The 16,195-nt window shown below is 43.1% G+C and overlaps 1 protein-coding gene across 2 annotated transcripts in view; it reads left to right on the forward strand.

The window, feature by feature from the left end:
• Window positions 1-16,195, forward strand: part of LOC147747399 (serine/threonine-protein kinase TNNI3K) — a 2,862,006-nt gene that overhangs the window by 2,137,031 nt on the left and 708,780 nt on the right. The gene's annotated exons all lie outside the window — the stretch shown is intronic.

Below are 16,195 nucleotides of genomic sequence, written 5' to 3' on the forward strand. Positions count from 1 at the left end.
AAAAGGAAGGGAGTTGGCATCAATTATGTATGAATATTTGGGTGGATATTTTTGAGGTAACGCTGCACCGCTGCCTTTGCTTGTGGCATTGACAGCTAGCATTATTTCACTGTCTATTTTCGTTTTCGAACAAGTGATTGCAGCTACCGAAGCCGTTTGCACAGCTGCCTTTGCGGCTTCATCAGCCAACGAATTCACTGCAACGTGAACGCCATCATGTTGATGACTCAGTTTATGGATCACGTGAGTTTTTTGCAGTTTTTTTGTAACTGAACTACTTGTTCCCAAAGCAACTTATGCTTGATTATGCCATCTTTTTCATCTTTGAAACCGTTCTGAATCCAGTTCTGCAAGTATTCATTGTATGATTGAATGCAGTAATAGGAATCGCACACTATGAGTGTGGGGAATTTGCGATTAGTATTTTCAACGCCATCTTGAATGCTTGTACTTCAGCTCGCTGAGCAGTGCAATCGCCAAGAGATTGTGTTTTTGTGACCATAGGTCGGAATTTACCATTGCGCCAGTGACCTTTAACGATCGGGCACGCAGCACTATTAGCTTGTTTACCCCCAATTGCGGGCTGTGCTGATCCGTCAGTATAAATTATACATTCGTACTGTTCTAGAGGCAGAATCTCATTGGGCAGAGGACATTCTTGTTCGTATTGTAGAAATTCTTGAGTTTTCAAGTATGGGTCAAAAACACAACAAGAGAGTTAACCCATTGTATCCATCTCGGATGTAAAGCCTTTGCATTCTGAATGCTTGCTTATGTCACTGCCTCTAAGGCAGGAACAGGAGTAATGATCATTATGCGTTTTCCCTGTGCGAGGGCTCTCTCTTTTGCTACTGCAGTTTGAACAGCAGTCAGAATTTTTTTTCTGTAGAAGTGAATTTCATTTCAGCTTGCGTGTACAAGTGTGATTTATAAGCTATTTGTACTTTTTCTCCTTCATTAAAGATTAAGTATGTGAATCTTCGCATCTTCCTGGAATGATTCGCATTACAAGGTTGCGTACATTTACGCGAGTCTGTAAATGTGTTGTTGCTAACATGTCTGTTTGCACTGAACGCAACATTTGTGTGTTTTTGAGTCCAATTAACTGTTTTGAAATCAGGTTTGATTAATTCGTAGAGGGGTTTAACCCTTTGTGCGTAATTTAGAATATATGTTCTTCCGAAAACCTAGAATTGACTGTAAGCTTTTCAGCGTTTTTGGAGGTTGGAGAAGCGCATACTTTTCTGAAAAGTTGGCTTCCAGGCTTTTGACTTCACTTGATAACTCATATCCAAGAAAAAGGACGTTCAGGTGGGCAATTCTCAATTTCTTAAAATTGAATTTGTACCCTTCAGATGCGAATCCAAGTATAATGGTATTCACTCTGTTCAAGAGCCTGTCCAAGTCATCAGCTGTTAGATAGATGTCATTGACGTAAGATAATGCCTCATCATCATACTTTTGTAGTAACTCTGTTACTCTGGCTGAAAATAACCCTGGACTATTCTTGAATCCCTGGGGGAGACGACAGAAGTGATGCTGTGTTCCCATAATTGAGAAAGCGGTCTAGTACCTGCTTTCAGGTGCAATGTTGCGACAGAAGAAACCGTTAGAAATATCTAATGTGGTTTTATATTTTTTACGCACAATGTTATTCATTAGTGCTGCACTATGTGCATTTTGTACTGCAAAGGTTTTGCAACAAGAGTTTAAATATCTGTAGTCCAAAACTAGACGATATGTATTGTCTGGTTTGGAGACAGGAAGTAAAGGATTGATCATTGACGAGGTGCATTTTTTAATTACCCCTTGGTATTCAAGTTGATCTAATATCTACCTGACCTGTTTTTTAGCTTCTTGATTAACTGGATACTGCATTTTTGAAGTTGGTTTAGATTTTAACTGGATTTTATGGTGATGGGAATCCTCATCCCATCTTACATGATTTTTATATAATGCTGGAGCCTGGGCTACAGCCCATTTTCTGGCATAGGTGTATTTTAAATGATTTGGAATGTGATTGGAGAAGGCTGGCAAAATTATGTCTTTGCCATGTGAACACTCCCTAACAAATTTTGGTGGCCATTCTTTTTCAGCTAGAAGTGTCAGACTCGACGCGTTCGGGACGCTGTCCGCGCAATGCGTGGGGTCCTGAGGCCTTGCTACATTGGACTACAATCCCCATAGGGCAATGGGTGAAGTAGCGCGAGAAGTGAACGTGCAAACCCGGAAATATAAACCAAACACACCGCACAAACTGAGCCGATAATTCTGGTGAGCCGGCGTATTTGGGCTGTTGTGCATCTGTGAAGAAAACCGTGAGTAACGATTATCAGGGTGTTTCCGGCTGAGAACATTCTACGCTGGAGAAACAGCTGAACCGCTGTTGGATCTTTGTAGGTATTCCGGGAGAGACGGACACGGCTGTGTTCGTCAGTTTCCTCTCTCGGTAAACTTTCCGGAGGATAAGAGTTTGATTTCCCAAGTTATAGAGAAGCGCGGCTGCGTTTCTCTTCTGGATGTTTGTTGGATAACGAACGTAATAACTTTCAGAGATAGAAAGGTTACGGAACGAACTGAGACTCATAGTTTACGTGAGAGATACAAGACTGTGATAAAAGGACGAAAAAGATTGGCACGTTACCCTTATTGCAAAACGTGATACTTTTGTGTGCTGAACTGAAAATATTTCTTAAAGGTGCAGTTAACCTTCAGCTCGTTCTCAGTTTTTCATGTTTATTTTTGACAACTTGTTTGTGCTTTCTTTCTATACTGCAGGAGAGGAAAACAGGGGGGTACCTAGTAATGAAAGAGTGGAACAAGATAATCTATGGTCAAGCACTGGTATGTGAGGCGTAAGAAACAAACTATGGTGTATGGTACTTTTGTGGTATAATACATGTACATTTGTGTTCTTTCTTTGCCAGATTATAGCCACTGATAGGACCTTCCATCTCTCTCCTGCATACAAAGCCTTAGAATTTTCCTTTACAGGTAGGCTTGACTATCAGTGGGGGAATAGGGTACTATTGACCTATATAGTGCATTTGTATCCTAGAATAGATAGGGAGGGGTGTGAAACTAAATCCCTTGTTCTTTATCATTTCAGATCTCCCTCCCCGCTGTCCCCTTCCTTTCCCGCGGTTGCGGAACCCTCCTATTGGTCTGTGATTTATGCCAGGTCACGGGTGGGTTGCGTGAGCGCGTGTTTGGGACTTTTAGCACAGCTCCGAGGAGAAGCGTGTCGGATCTTGACAGAATTATCGGCCCAAGGAGACGGTCCTCCTCTTGGCTGTGTTGAAAGAAAATGGCCACTATGGATGACGTATTGGCTGCCCTTGCATTAGTCCAAACGGAATTAGCTGACGCCAATCGAGAGGTCGCTGCTTCCCGAGCTGAAAATTTCCAGATTAAGGCCCGTTTAGATAGCTTACATGCAAACCCATTTAGTGCAGGGGCTAGTACTTCTACTCCTTCGTCTGTAGTGGTAGAAATGCCCACTCAGATTCCATTAGCCCCCCCCAAGAGGTTTTTGGGGGATAACAAAAAGGTCCAGGTGTTTATGACCCAAGTGCACCTACACTTCATGTGTAAACCAAAGATGTTTACAACAAATCAAGCCCGAGTGGCCTTTTTGATTTCCTATTTGGGTGGGGAAGCAGCTCAGTGGGCAGTTCCCATAGTCAGGAGAGATGATCCCCTCTTACACGATTGGGATGAATTCCACTTGGAGTTCGAGAAGACCTTCGACCGCAGGGCAGAAACATTTTCCGCAGACCGTGAGCTGTTGGTTTTGAAGCAAGGCACATCCGATCTAGTTACCTATCTGAACAATTTTCGTCGCCTGGTTGCCGAAACAGATTGGCCCGAGGCTAAGCAATCCACTTTATTTTATCAAGGATTAAACGACGAAATGAAGGATGTGTTGGCACACATTGATCCCCAACCCCGTACCTGTACGGCTCTCATAGAACTCGCTCTCCGCTTGGACCACTGTATAAGAGAACGTAAAGGGGAGCTACGTAAGAAAGAGCCAGTGGTGATGGTACATGAGAGAGGAGGGGGGAACGGTGACAAATCTACGTCCACTCAAGATGCGATGGAAATAGGAGCGGTTAGAGCTGCTCTGTCGTCCAGCGAGAAAGAACACCGCAGGAAGAAAGGACTGTGTTTATATTGCGGAAAGAAGGGACACTACCTACGGGAGTGTCCAGTGAAACCGAAACCTGGAAGGTTCAGGACAAGCCAGACTGCAGCGAGCACCGGGGAAGAGAAATCGGGAAACTTCAAAGCTTGAGTGTGAATGGAGGGGAACCCTCAAGCCGAATCATTATCCCTTCAATTAAGGCCTGTTGCGAACAAGACAAGAATCATGTCTTTCTACCTATGCTTCTGGTAATGGACACTGGAGAACAAGAAGTAAAAGCAATGGTGGATTCCGGAGCTACTGGGTGTTTTATGGATTATGCAGAGGCAGATAGGCTGGGTATCCCGCTCATTGAGAAGAAACACCCGGAACCTGTATATGCGGTGGATGGCAGTGAACTGATTGCAGGACCCATAAGATACCACACTCCGGAATATCGGTGCATTAGCAATAACTTGCACCAAGAGAACATTTCATTTAATATCATCCAAGCACCACAGTACGGTATCATTTTAGGTCTTCCAAAACATGAACCATCCATACATTGGACTTCGAAAACGATCAATTTTGTCTCTGAATATTGCAAAGACCAATGTATGGTTTCCACTGCTAGTCCTTCCCAGACCTTGGCAAGGGTTTTCAACATCGCCACAGCGGCCGAGAAAGAGGTACAACTCCCATCATGCTATGCTGAATACACTGAGGTGTTCAGTGAAGAACAGGCAGAGACACTTCCCCCTCACAGAACCTTTGATTGTCGCATTGACCTTGTTCCTGGAGCGGTGATCCCGAACGGCAGGCTTTACGCGCTTACTGTTCAAGAAAATGAATATCTGAGGAAGTACCTGGACAAATACTTGGCTTTAGGGTATATACGCCCTTCTCGATCGCCGGCATCGTCGCCTTTGTTCTTCATCCCAAAAGCCAACGGGGACAAGAGGTGTTGCATCGATTATCGCGCATTAAACACCATCACGGTAAAAAAACAGTACCCTCTACCTCTGATTCCGGTCTTATTAGAGCAAGTCAGAACTGCCAACATATACACGAAGCTAGATCTGCGAGGAGCCTACCATCTGGTCCGCATAAGAAAAGGTGATGAATGGAAGACAGCATTTAAGATGCGGTATGGGCTGTTCGAGTATCTCGTGATGCCTTTTGGATTGTGTAACGCCCCCGCCGCGTTTCAATACTTTCTAAATGAAGTATTGAGAGAATACCTGGACCTCTTTGTAGTCGTCTACATTGACGATATCCTCGTCTATTCCACCAAGACGAGTGAACATCAATTCCATGTGAAACAGGTGTTGGGTGCCCTGATGAAACACCATCTCTATTGCAAGATTACGAAATGCGAATTCCATGTCACCACCGTCGAGTTTCTGGGAGTGATGCTTACTCCTTCAGGCCAGGTCATGGCTGAAAGAAAAGTACAGGCTATAAAAGAATGGCCTTGCCCCCGTAATGTAAAGGACATCCAATGTCTATTGGGGTTTGCAAACTTCTATAGGAGGTTTATCTGTGGATTCTCTGCCTTGGTAACTCCCTTGACCCGTCTAACGAGGAAGAAGGTACCGTTTCATTGGAACACCGAGGCACAAATAGCGTTTGATGGGTTGAAAGAGGCGTTCATCAAGGCTCCTGTTCTAAGACATGCCAACCCCTCCTTGCCTTTTATGATTGAAGCGGATGCTTCTGAAGTCGCTTTGGGAGCGGTTCTATCACAAAGACAGGAAGATTCAGGCATGTTACATCCAATTGCCTACATGTCTAGAAAACTCAACCCTGCAGAAATCAATTATACGATAGCCGAAAAAGAGCTACTGGCTATAAAAGACGCTTTTGTGGAATGGAGGCATTGGCTCCTAGGGGCAGTTCATCAGGTGACGGTTTACACTGACCATCGCAACCTGCAATTTATAAGAGCAGCACATCATCTGACGCCCCGGCAGTTGCGCTGGATGCTCTTCTTTGAAGAATATCGTTTCATAGTCACCTTCAGACCCGGAAGCATGAACAAAAAAGCAGACGCTCTAACCAGGCAGGAGCATCCGGTGTTACACACGCAGACTCCAAAAAGATCAATTATAGATCCTTCTAAAGTGGTGTGTGTGACTCAATCCAGTGATTTTGTGCAGTCCTTGCGTTCAGGGATCCAATCATGTGTATGGAGAACCTGGCTTAGACATCACCCAGAATGGCGGTTGAGACAAGGTGTGGCAATGAAAGGGAAACAAGCGCTAGTGCCCACAAAGACATTACAACTTCAAGTGTTTAAATGGTGCCATGAAATTCCAAGTGCAGGACACATGGGATATGTAAAAACATTGGAAAAGGCGTTGAGACAATTCTGGTGGCCCTCCATTTGGCTGGACTTGAAACGATGGGGAGACCAATGCTTACAATGTGCCCGAATGAAATCAGATAGACAACAACCTCAAGGTCTTCTACTGCCTTTGCCAACCCCCGAAAGGCCCTGGGAAAGCATTTCTGTGGACTTCATAGTGGGTTTACCAAAAGATCAAGGAAAGACAGCCATCATTGTAGGAGTGGACTTCCTTACTAAAATGGGCCATTTTATCGCTTGCGACAAGGTGCCTACTGCGGGTCAATTAGCTCATCTCCTGTTAACACACATAGTTAGGTTGCATGGGCTTCCTAAAGTGATAGTGTCAGACATGGGGGCCCAATTCACTGCAGGGTTTTGGAAAGTGTGGTGTGCTGAGTTGCGGATTTCATCTTCTTTATCCACCAGTTTCCATCCACAGTCGGATGGCCAAACAGAGAGACTGAACCAGTCACTAAAACAGTATCTTCGCTGTTATGTTCTCACTGACACGGACTCTTGGGTGGATTGGTTGTGGGTAGCAGAACTGGCCTACAACAGCACATTACACTCTTCAACAGGTCATTCCCCTTTCTTCAGTAATTATGGTCACCATCTTAGGTTTACTCCTCTAATTCTCCCCAGACCCACAGTTCGATTTCCAGATGTCAAGACACGATTGTTGCGCATTCGCCGAATTCTCCTGGCGACGCGCAAGAATCTGGTTCAGGCCAAGGGAAGATACAAAGCTCAGGCTGACAAACACCGTAGGCCGAGCCCTGTATATAAACGTGGGGATCTGGTGTGGTTATCCACTAAACACATCAAATTCCGTAGATATAGTGTGTTTAACCCTAAGTTCATCGGGCCTTATAGGGTGGTGAAAATGGTGAATCCTGTGGCGGTGAAGTTGCGGTTGCCTGCCCATTTGCACATTCACCCTGTGTTTCATGTGTCCCTGTTAAAGCCTTCTCGAAGCCCGGTTCATCGCCCTCCCGTGCCTGTGTGGGTGCTGAATGAGTCCGAGTATGAGGTGTTGCGTGTGTTGGACTCCAGGTGGGTACGGGGGAGGCTCCAATACCTGCTTTCTTGGAAGGGTTATGGGCCTGAGGAGAATTCCTGGGAGCCTGCGGGGTCGGTGCATGCTCCTAGGTTGGTGTCTTGTTTTCACCGCCGTCATCCGGATAAACCTGCTCCTGGACAGCGTCCCTTGTAAAAGGGGGATGTACTGTCAGAATCGACCCGTTCGGGACGCTATCCGCGCAATGCGTGGGGTCCTGAGGCCTTGCTACATTGGACTACAATCCCCATAGGGCAATGGGTGAAGTAGCGCGAGAAGTGAACGTGCAAACCCGGAAATATAAACCAAACACACCGCACAAACTGAGCCGATAATTCTGGTGAGCCGGCGTATTTGGGCTGTTGTGCATCTGTGAAGAAAACCGTGAGTAACGATTATCAGGGTGTTTCCGGCTGGGAACATTCTACGCTGGAGAAACAGCTGAACCGCTGTTGGATCTTTGTAGGTATTCCGGGAGAGACGGACACGGCTGTGTTCGTCAGTTTCCTCTCTCTGTAAACTTTCCGGAGGATAAGAGTTTGATTTCCCAAGTTATAGAGAAGCGCGGCTGCGTTTCTCTTCTGGATGTTTGTTGGATAACGAACATAATAACTTTCAGAGATAGAAAGGTTACGGAACGAACTGAGACTCATAGTTTACGTGAGAGATACAAGACTGTGATAAAAGGACGAAAAAGATTGGCACGTTACCCTTATTGCAAAACGTGATACTTTTGTGTGCTGAACTGAAAATATTTCTTAAAGGTGCAGTTAACCTTCAGCTCGTTCTCAGTTTTTCATGTTTATTTTCGACAACTTGTTTGTGCTTTCTTTCTATACTGCAGGAGAGGAAAACAGGGGGGTACCTAGTAATGAAAGAGTGGAACAAGATAATCTATGGTCAAGCACTGGTATGTGAGGCGTAAGAAACAAACTATGGTGTATGGTACTTTTGTGGTATAACACATGTACATTTGTGTTCTTTCTTTGCCAGATTATAGCCACTGATAGGACCTTCCATCTCTCTCCTGCATACAAAGCCTTAGAATTTTCCTTTACAGGTAGGCTTGACTATCAGTGGGGGAATAGGGTACTATTGACCTATATAGTACATTTGTATCCTAGAATAGATAGGGAGGGGTGTGAAAATAAATCCCTTGTTTTTTATCATTTCAGATCTCCCTCCCCGCTGTCCCCTTCCTTTCCCGCGGTTGCGGAACCCTCCTATTGGTCTGTGATTTATGCCAGGTCACGGGTGGGTTGCGTGAGCGCGTGTTTGGGACTTTCAGCACAGCTCCGAGGAGAAGCGTGTCGGATCTTGACAAGAACAATGCCATAACTCTTAGAGAGCTTCTCCCAAAAAAGAGCTCTTATTTTTCTTGTTATATCCCCCTCCATCTGGAGTGTTACTTCATATAACTTATGGGTTACATTAACCCTGGTATCAGCGGTTTCAACTTGGATGTACTCATTCAAGTCCACTGTCTCCAGATGATCCTTCAAGATCCTGCAAGCTATGGTTACTTTGGAACGTGTTGATCGTCTTTGGACTTCACGCTTTCTTCCTTGTGTTCTGACCGTCCTCTTCTTTCCAATTTCTGTGAGGAAGTCTGAAAGGTACGAGAGGAACGTGTATCAGTATCTTGATATCTATGAGGTTTTCACAAATTATCCCTGTTCCTGAGGTTATACCTCTTTTCAGAGGGCTCCTTTTGAGGAGGCCTACCTCGTGATTGGGGACGCTTCTCTTTATAAGTTTGTTTCGTGTTCTTCCACTTCTTTTTAGGAGCAGTGAGAGTGTTTTTAATAAAGACCTTTTCGGGACTTTCAGTTAGTTGGCGTTTAACTTGTTTCCCACCCAAACTATCTCTACCTAGTTCTTCATAGGATCTTTCAATTATACTGGCCAGTTCATATGGTCAATCAGCTACATCAAATTCTCTTAATTTTTGGCAGATCGCCACAGATGCTGCCTCACCTTTAATATTAGCTAATATTATAGCTGAGACCTGTTTGAAATCTTTCAGTAGTTTCATAACCAGATTTAAAGCAGGCTCTGCCCCGTATTCATTTTGAATCTGTTTCAAGACATCTGGTATTACTGCCATAGATGGAACACTACGTGTTTTTGTGTAGATTGCAGCAAAGACTGTACCCCAAGTGTCGCAGTCCTCCAGGTGGTGTGGTGTGATCCCCATGGGTAAACAGATTGTTAGAATGCTGTGTTTCTCACGAAGGGTAGTATCAGGAAATACTGCCTCGATTTGAGTAATTATTTGAGCTATCCAGAATGCAATTTGTTCCCAGTTTGCGGGCAATTTACCAATGACAGATTGTATAGTCTGTGGTATGATTTTATTTGTGTTCCCCTGGTAAGGGGTGTGTTGAGGAATCCTTATAGGAGGTTGGACTGTTAGAATCCACATGACATATTGAACCAATTTTCTATGTATTTTAATTAGTTGTTTCAGTTGAACTAATAGTTCTTCCCCTGACATTTCTTCAATGTCAGGAAGTGCTGTATAGCTGGCTAGTACCGGCCATGGTGCTCCTGGTCTACCTAGTGGACGAAGCCTGGTAATGTGATTTTGATGTTGTAGGGCAACTTTAAACCAGAGAGCATGCTCTTTGTGAGTTTGTTTAATTTCAATGTCCTCGAAAGGAACGTATTCCGTTGGATGTTCCTCTACTTTGTAGAAGTGAAACACATGTGATACTGGATTTGCTTCAGGGAAGACAATCCATAAATAGAATACCTCTGTCTGCCGATATTCATGTGCCTCTATGACAAAAATGACCCTACCACCTCTTCATAGTGATGGTTTTCCTTAAGTTTTCCGGGATGATTATAGCATCCGGGTCGTCTTGTTGGAAACCTGTAACGTCTAAGCCCGGTTGGGTTGCAGTTGCTGCAGCTCCACCGGTCCCGTTTTCAGTCATTTTGTTGGCTGAACGTTTTCAGAGCAAGTTTCAAGGAAACAAAGATAAGGTGCACAATATTTTGGATCACTGTATCCTTCAACATTGAACAAATCAAAACTATTACATAGGATTTTTATCCAACTCAGTTATGGCGGATATTTTATCCTTTTACCCACTCCAGACGTCTATTGGAGTATTTTATGGGAAAAAGGGGTCTCTGTGAAAAGCACGACTGAGTTACTCTAGTATCTAGAGGTAAATTAGTGCCTTACCAAATGTTGGGTGCCATGTAGTGTAGTTCCGATATTCCCAATAGGCTCTGCGCATTGGAATATTATATCCTACAGATTTGACGTAGGACTTATGTCGACTAGGTCTCTATTGAATGTATTAAACTTAATAGTGAGGGCCAGCTAGCTCAGAGGTCACTATAAACGTTCTCGAATTCACAAGAAGGTATTAGTTTCTGACAACCGCATAAACATAACAACTTTGTTTCCCAAGAATAAGAATTGTATCTCTAGAGTAGCGCAAACAATAGATAAGTATTTCACTCATTTAATCATGCATGCTTCGTTTCAACAGAGGTGCACAGAACTAGAGAGACGGGCACTTTCAATAAAATGTTTTTATTGAACAGTCTTCTTTCTCATGCAAGTAAAGTGAACTACTATTATCGTAACGCAGGCTGCAAAGTATAATGCGTACAGCGAGAATAGTAGAATAAAATAATACTGTAAAAGCATTGTATGGTTTCTAAGCCATATAAAAATACATACATAAATACATATGCTAAAATACTCAACTGGTGCTTCTAATACGCCTAACCCAATGTACCTAACCTAAGTCTAGTAAGCGGGAGGGAGTAAGTAGGTGTGTAGCATAGGTTTAGTTTTCTTTGCCAAGAATCTATCCAAGATTTCTCTTAGGTTCTAATCAGCTCCATACCTTAGTTTAGAATGAAGGAGGTCTGGTATCTCTGTCTCGGGACTCAATTCAATTCAATTCAAAGATTCTTTATTTCGGCTTTGTTGCCATAAAAGAACAATTCATATACATACAATAAAAAAGTGCAAGGTAAAACTGTACAGCATGGAACGTAAAAAACCATTGGTTAAAAACAATTCATTTATGTTAGAGACAATTAATACACAAACAACAATAGAGTTCTGCAGTGGGCCCCCCACTAATAGCTAAAAAAGTTTGTCAATTCTATCTCTGGAGTCGATCCCGTTTACAGTTGATATCTCAGTTTTTTCCTTTGGAAAAAAATACAATGTAAAAATCTACTAACACTAAATATTATAGGTTGGGTTGTGTTAGTTGAGAGAATTCTCAAAGCCTGTGTACATGATCTCATGCCTAACGCTAGGCATATTGGTTTTATCCATCTTTTCCTGGCCTGTGCATATACTGGGCAGAAAAAGAGGATGTGTTGCTCATTTTCTTTCTGGTGGCTTCCACACATAGGGCAAAGTTCATCTGTCACTAGGTTTGAAATGTTCGGACCACTGGCCCAACGAACCAAAGTTGAACTTATTTGGAGATTACCATATCTGAATTTTAAAAATAGGGTTTTAGCAAGCGGTGGTTCTATTTCATCCAAAAAAGTCTCAAAAAGTGGTTCGTCCTTAAAAGTGAGGAACTTTGTTACTAAGGTCCCACCAGTTGGGGCACTTTTGATCATGTTAGTAATATAGGTCAAGAAGGCCCTTTTTAATATTTGTTTCGAGTTAGATGGTAGTTGGTCCGGGTTCTCCCAAAAATGTTTCAGACCTAAGTTAATAAGCAAAGTTTTGACATGTTTGAACCACGAGAAGACTTTGAGGTTGTCAAGCTCCATAATTTCTTTTAGCCCATCCCTGAAGTCTTGTAATTCGGGTACCCGCCATAGCCTAACCCACAGCAGCAATGGGCGTAATATAGTGTGGAGGTCCGTTCTTTTGAGGTTTAGGTCCAGTTGAAGGGGCACTAGGGGAGTGCCTCTCGGGACCCTTACTAAACTTCTCATGAAATTATTGCCCAGGACACTGAAAGTGCCCTTGGACCCAGGGCCCCAGATTTCTGCGCCATAAAGCACTGCTGGCTGTACTTTATATTTAAAAAGTTCAACCGCCGGAGACACGGCTTTGCTAGTGCTCAGGCTTAGTTCCCTAAGGATGGGTTTTACATTCTGGGAAATAGTCATCTTACTTTTTTCCAGTTGAGCTTTCCAGGAAAATTTGGAGTCCAATGTCACCCCTAAATATGCAAAATGGGGGACCGATTCTAATTTTACTCCTTTTAGGGTTAAGCAGCCTTTGTCTGATTTAGTAGGATTTAGGGCCATACATTTAGTCTTTTTCCCATTTATCTCCAGTCCCTTCTTGCTACAATATTCACTGAAAGAATTCAATAGAGCCTGGAGACCTCTTTTGGTCTAAGAAATCAAGATAGCGTCATCAGCAAATAATAGGGAAGTTGTCAGATATGATCAAGCACTCTTACCTGAGTTGAACACCAACCTTACCTGTAAGGTGCTTGATCGGTTTTGCAGAGACGCTATGGACCAATCCCCCAGAACCCTACCTTACAGCCTGTGATCCTTGTACATACACTAGGGTGATGGGTAGCAGTCAGGGAGAGAGGCCGGATCTGACGCTACTTGTTTTCATGTAGTCGACCTGAAAATATACAAGAAGGTTCTTAAGCAAGCATTCTTGTCTTATCCCTTACTTTCAGTTCTAACTCCTCTCACACTTTCTTTGCTTTTTTAAAGCTGTCTCCTACCAGCGTACTACTTGTCTGGTCTTCGCGTCCTGGATGTCGTCGTCTTGTTGTGTCAATGAAGGGTTGTGGCTTTTCTGTCGAAGGTGGTTGATTTGTCCGCCCCCACACTTGTTTACAGGATTCTAAGACATAAAACAACACTTATTCGCACTTTCCTTAAGCCTTTTCCTTTCCCTGCAAATAAACCTTAAGTTTAATCTTACTCACTTCTTTCCCCTTTCTCGTAGATCTAGACGCGACTTCTCCGTGAAGATTCTATAGTTTTAAGCACTACAAAACCTTTTTGCTTATGCTGCTGAAACTTCTTAAGTTTACAAACAAAATTACATTCTACACATCAACTTTATCATGTCATGCACAACCTGCTTTTAGAAACATTACATTGACTCATGTACTTGTTTAGGCTGTCACTCAGAATACCAAAGAATAATCTAGACTTGTCCATGAATTATAGTTATAAGCTAATGTCCAAAAAGTGTCCCATGAATGCTAGCGTTGGGCGCCTTGATGAAGAAAGTACTTAGCTCTTCTTTTCCTGGCTGTTAGATGAATTCCAGCGGATGATTGCACAGGTCATCACCTTCAGCGGTGATCCGGGAGCACTCCGACGCTGCTGTTGTCTTCACGATACTCCGAAGACTAAGCGCCTTCTGGAACCCTGGGTGTGGCTTTTATAGCCCAGCCACACCCCGGGACGTTGAAGAAAGGCTGCGTGCCACGCCCTGAGCCGCCAAACACTCCGTGAGCAGAGCGATAAATCAGACTGTCATTGCGCAACAAAACGATGTGTGTCGTTTTTTAAACGCGCGTCTCTTTTCTTTTCAGCTGCAATCACCGTATACTTTTAGCTGCAGTTACAAAACCAAGTACAAATTACATAAAAGTTAAAGGCCTCCTATTCTATACATGAAAGTGGCTATTTACTAGTGAAGTACAAGTATGAATATATGATCAAACCTACGTGAACCAGTTCTCTAAATATGCTACCCCTTTTACATCTTTCTAGGTACATGGAGTGCTGGTTGCACGGGACAGGGGTGGGTTTCCTTGAAGGATAATCCGAGCTTATATTAAGCTTGGAGAGATGGTTTCATGACAGTACCCTCCCCGTAGAATCCCCCCTAACACTGCTGGAATTGGTTTTGGTTTTTCTGGAAACCGATTATGAAAAGTTTTTAAGACCTTGGGAGAGTTCTTTAAATTTTCAACGGGTTCCCAAGAACGGTCTTCCGGACCATAGCCCTTCCAATCCACCAAGTAATATAACTTGCCTTTCTTCCTTTTGGAATCTAGAACTGCCTTCACCTCATATTCCAAATTACCTTCAATCTCAATTTCAGGAGGATGAATAACTCTCCGAGTGTCAGGATCACAAGGTTCCAGTAGTGAAACATGAAAAACCGGGTGGATTCGATATGAGCTGGGTAGTTTCAGCTTCATACTGACTGGATTAACAACTTTTTCAATAGGGAAAGGTCCTATGAATCGGGGACGAAAAGCTTTATGACTTTTCAATCTTACGTTTTTTGTGGCCAACCAAACATCATCACCCACAAATTAGTTGGGCTGTTTAGACCGATGTTTGTCAGCAAATTTCTTCTGAACTTCTTTTGCATGAACTAACTGCTGTTGAGCCTCTTGTTGAATAGAGAACAGATTGTCTACAAAATCAGTGACTGCTGGCGTATCTGAAACTTTTCTATCTATACCCAACATATCTTTCGGATGGAAACCATGAACACAGAAAAAAGGTGACATACCAATTGAAGAAGGATCAGAATTATTGTAAGCGAACTCAGCAGCCCATATGATATCTGACCATTCATGCTCATAGGTGGTTAACAAACATCGTAGAAATTGTTCCACTGTCTGATTCGTGCGTTCTGTCAGACCATCAGTTTGTGGATGATAGCTGGATGACATACGCACTTCCATTTTCAAGGATTTCCCTAGACTTTGCCAGAAATGTGACACAAACTGTGAACCCCTATCCGATAGCACAACAGATGGAATGCCATGTAGTCTCACAATGTGTGTGACAAAAATGTGTGCCAATTCCAAAGCTGAAGGAAGTTTCTTTAAAGGGATGAAATGAGCATATCTGGAAAAGTGATCCACAACTGTGAGAATGGTGGTGAAACCTGAAGTGGTACGAGGCAACTCTACAATGAAATCTAAAGACACCGTATGCCAAGGCTGAGGAGGAACTGGCAAAGGCACAAGTAATCCAGATGGGGACTTATGAACTGCTTTGTTTCTGCTACAAACCGTGCATGTTTGTACATATCTTTGGATGTCCGTTAACATGTTCTGCCACCAAAAGCGTCTTTTTATGAGCTGATACATTTTGGTAACCCCTGGGTGGATTGACAGCATGGAATCATGATAATTTTGCAACACCTTTTCTTGTAACATTTCATTGGGAACAAAACTTGGTCATTCATAAACAACATATTGTCTTTCCACTGCAACAAAGGATAAAGCTTATTCCATTCTTCTCTTGTATGATTTTGCAGGGCTTTCTCTATATCAATCAAAACATCAGAGTTGATAAGACCTATCTGAAAATGTTCCTCTGAAATGATAGGATGTAGCTTTTCCTTTCGTAGATTCAAATCATCACTTAAACCAATTCTAGACAAGGCATCAGCTTTGTTATTTTCTTTTCCTGGGCGATAAGTTATGATGAAATCATAATCATTAAAAAACAAAGTCCAACGCAGTTGGCGAGGAGTCAAAGCTTTAGCGGATCTAAGTGTCTGTAAATTCCTATGATCCGTATATATAGTCACCGGATGTCGAGCCCATAGCAAGTAGTGTCGCCATTCTTTGAACACAGCTTTTATGGCCAATAGTTCTCGGTCTGCAATTGCATAATTCTGTTCTGGAGGGGATAATTTCCTGGAATAGTATGCAATGGGGTGCAATTGTCCAGTGTTTGTACTTCTCTGAGATAAGATTCCCCCAATGGC

This window comes from Lissotriton vulgaris, chromosome 1_1, assembly GCF_964263255.1.
Source record: "Lissotriton vulgaris chromosome 1_1, aLisVul1.2, whole genome shotgun sequence".
Lineage (NCBI taxonomy): Eukaryota > Metazoa > Chordata > Amphibia > Caudata > Salamandridae > Lissotriton > Lissotriton vulgaris.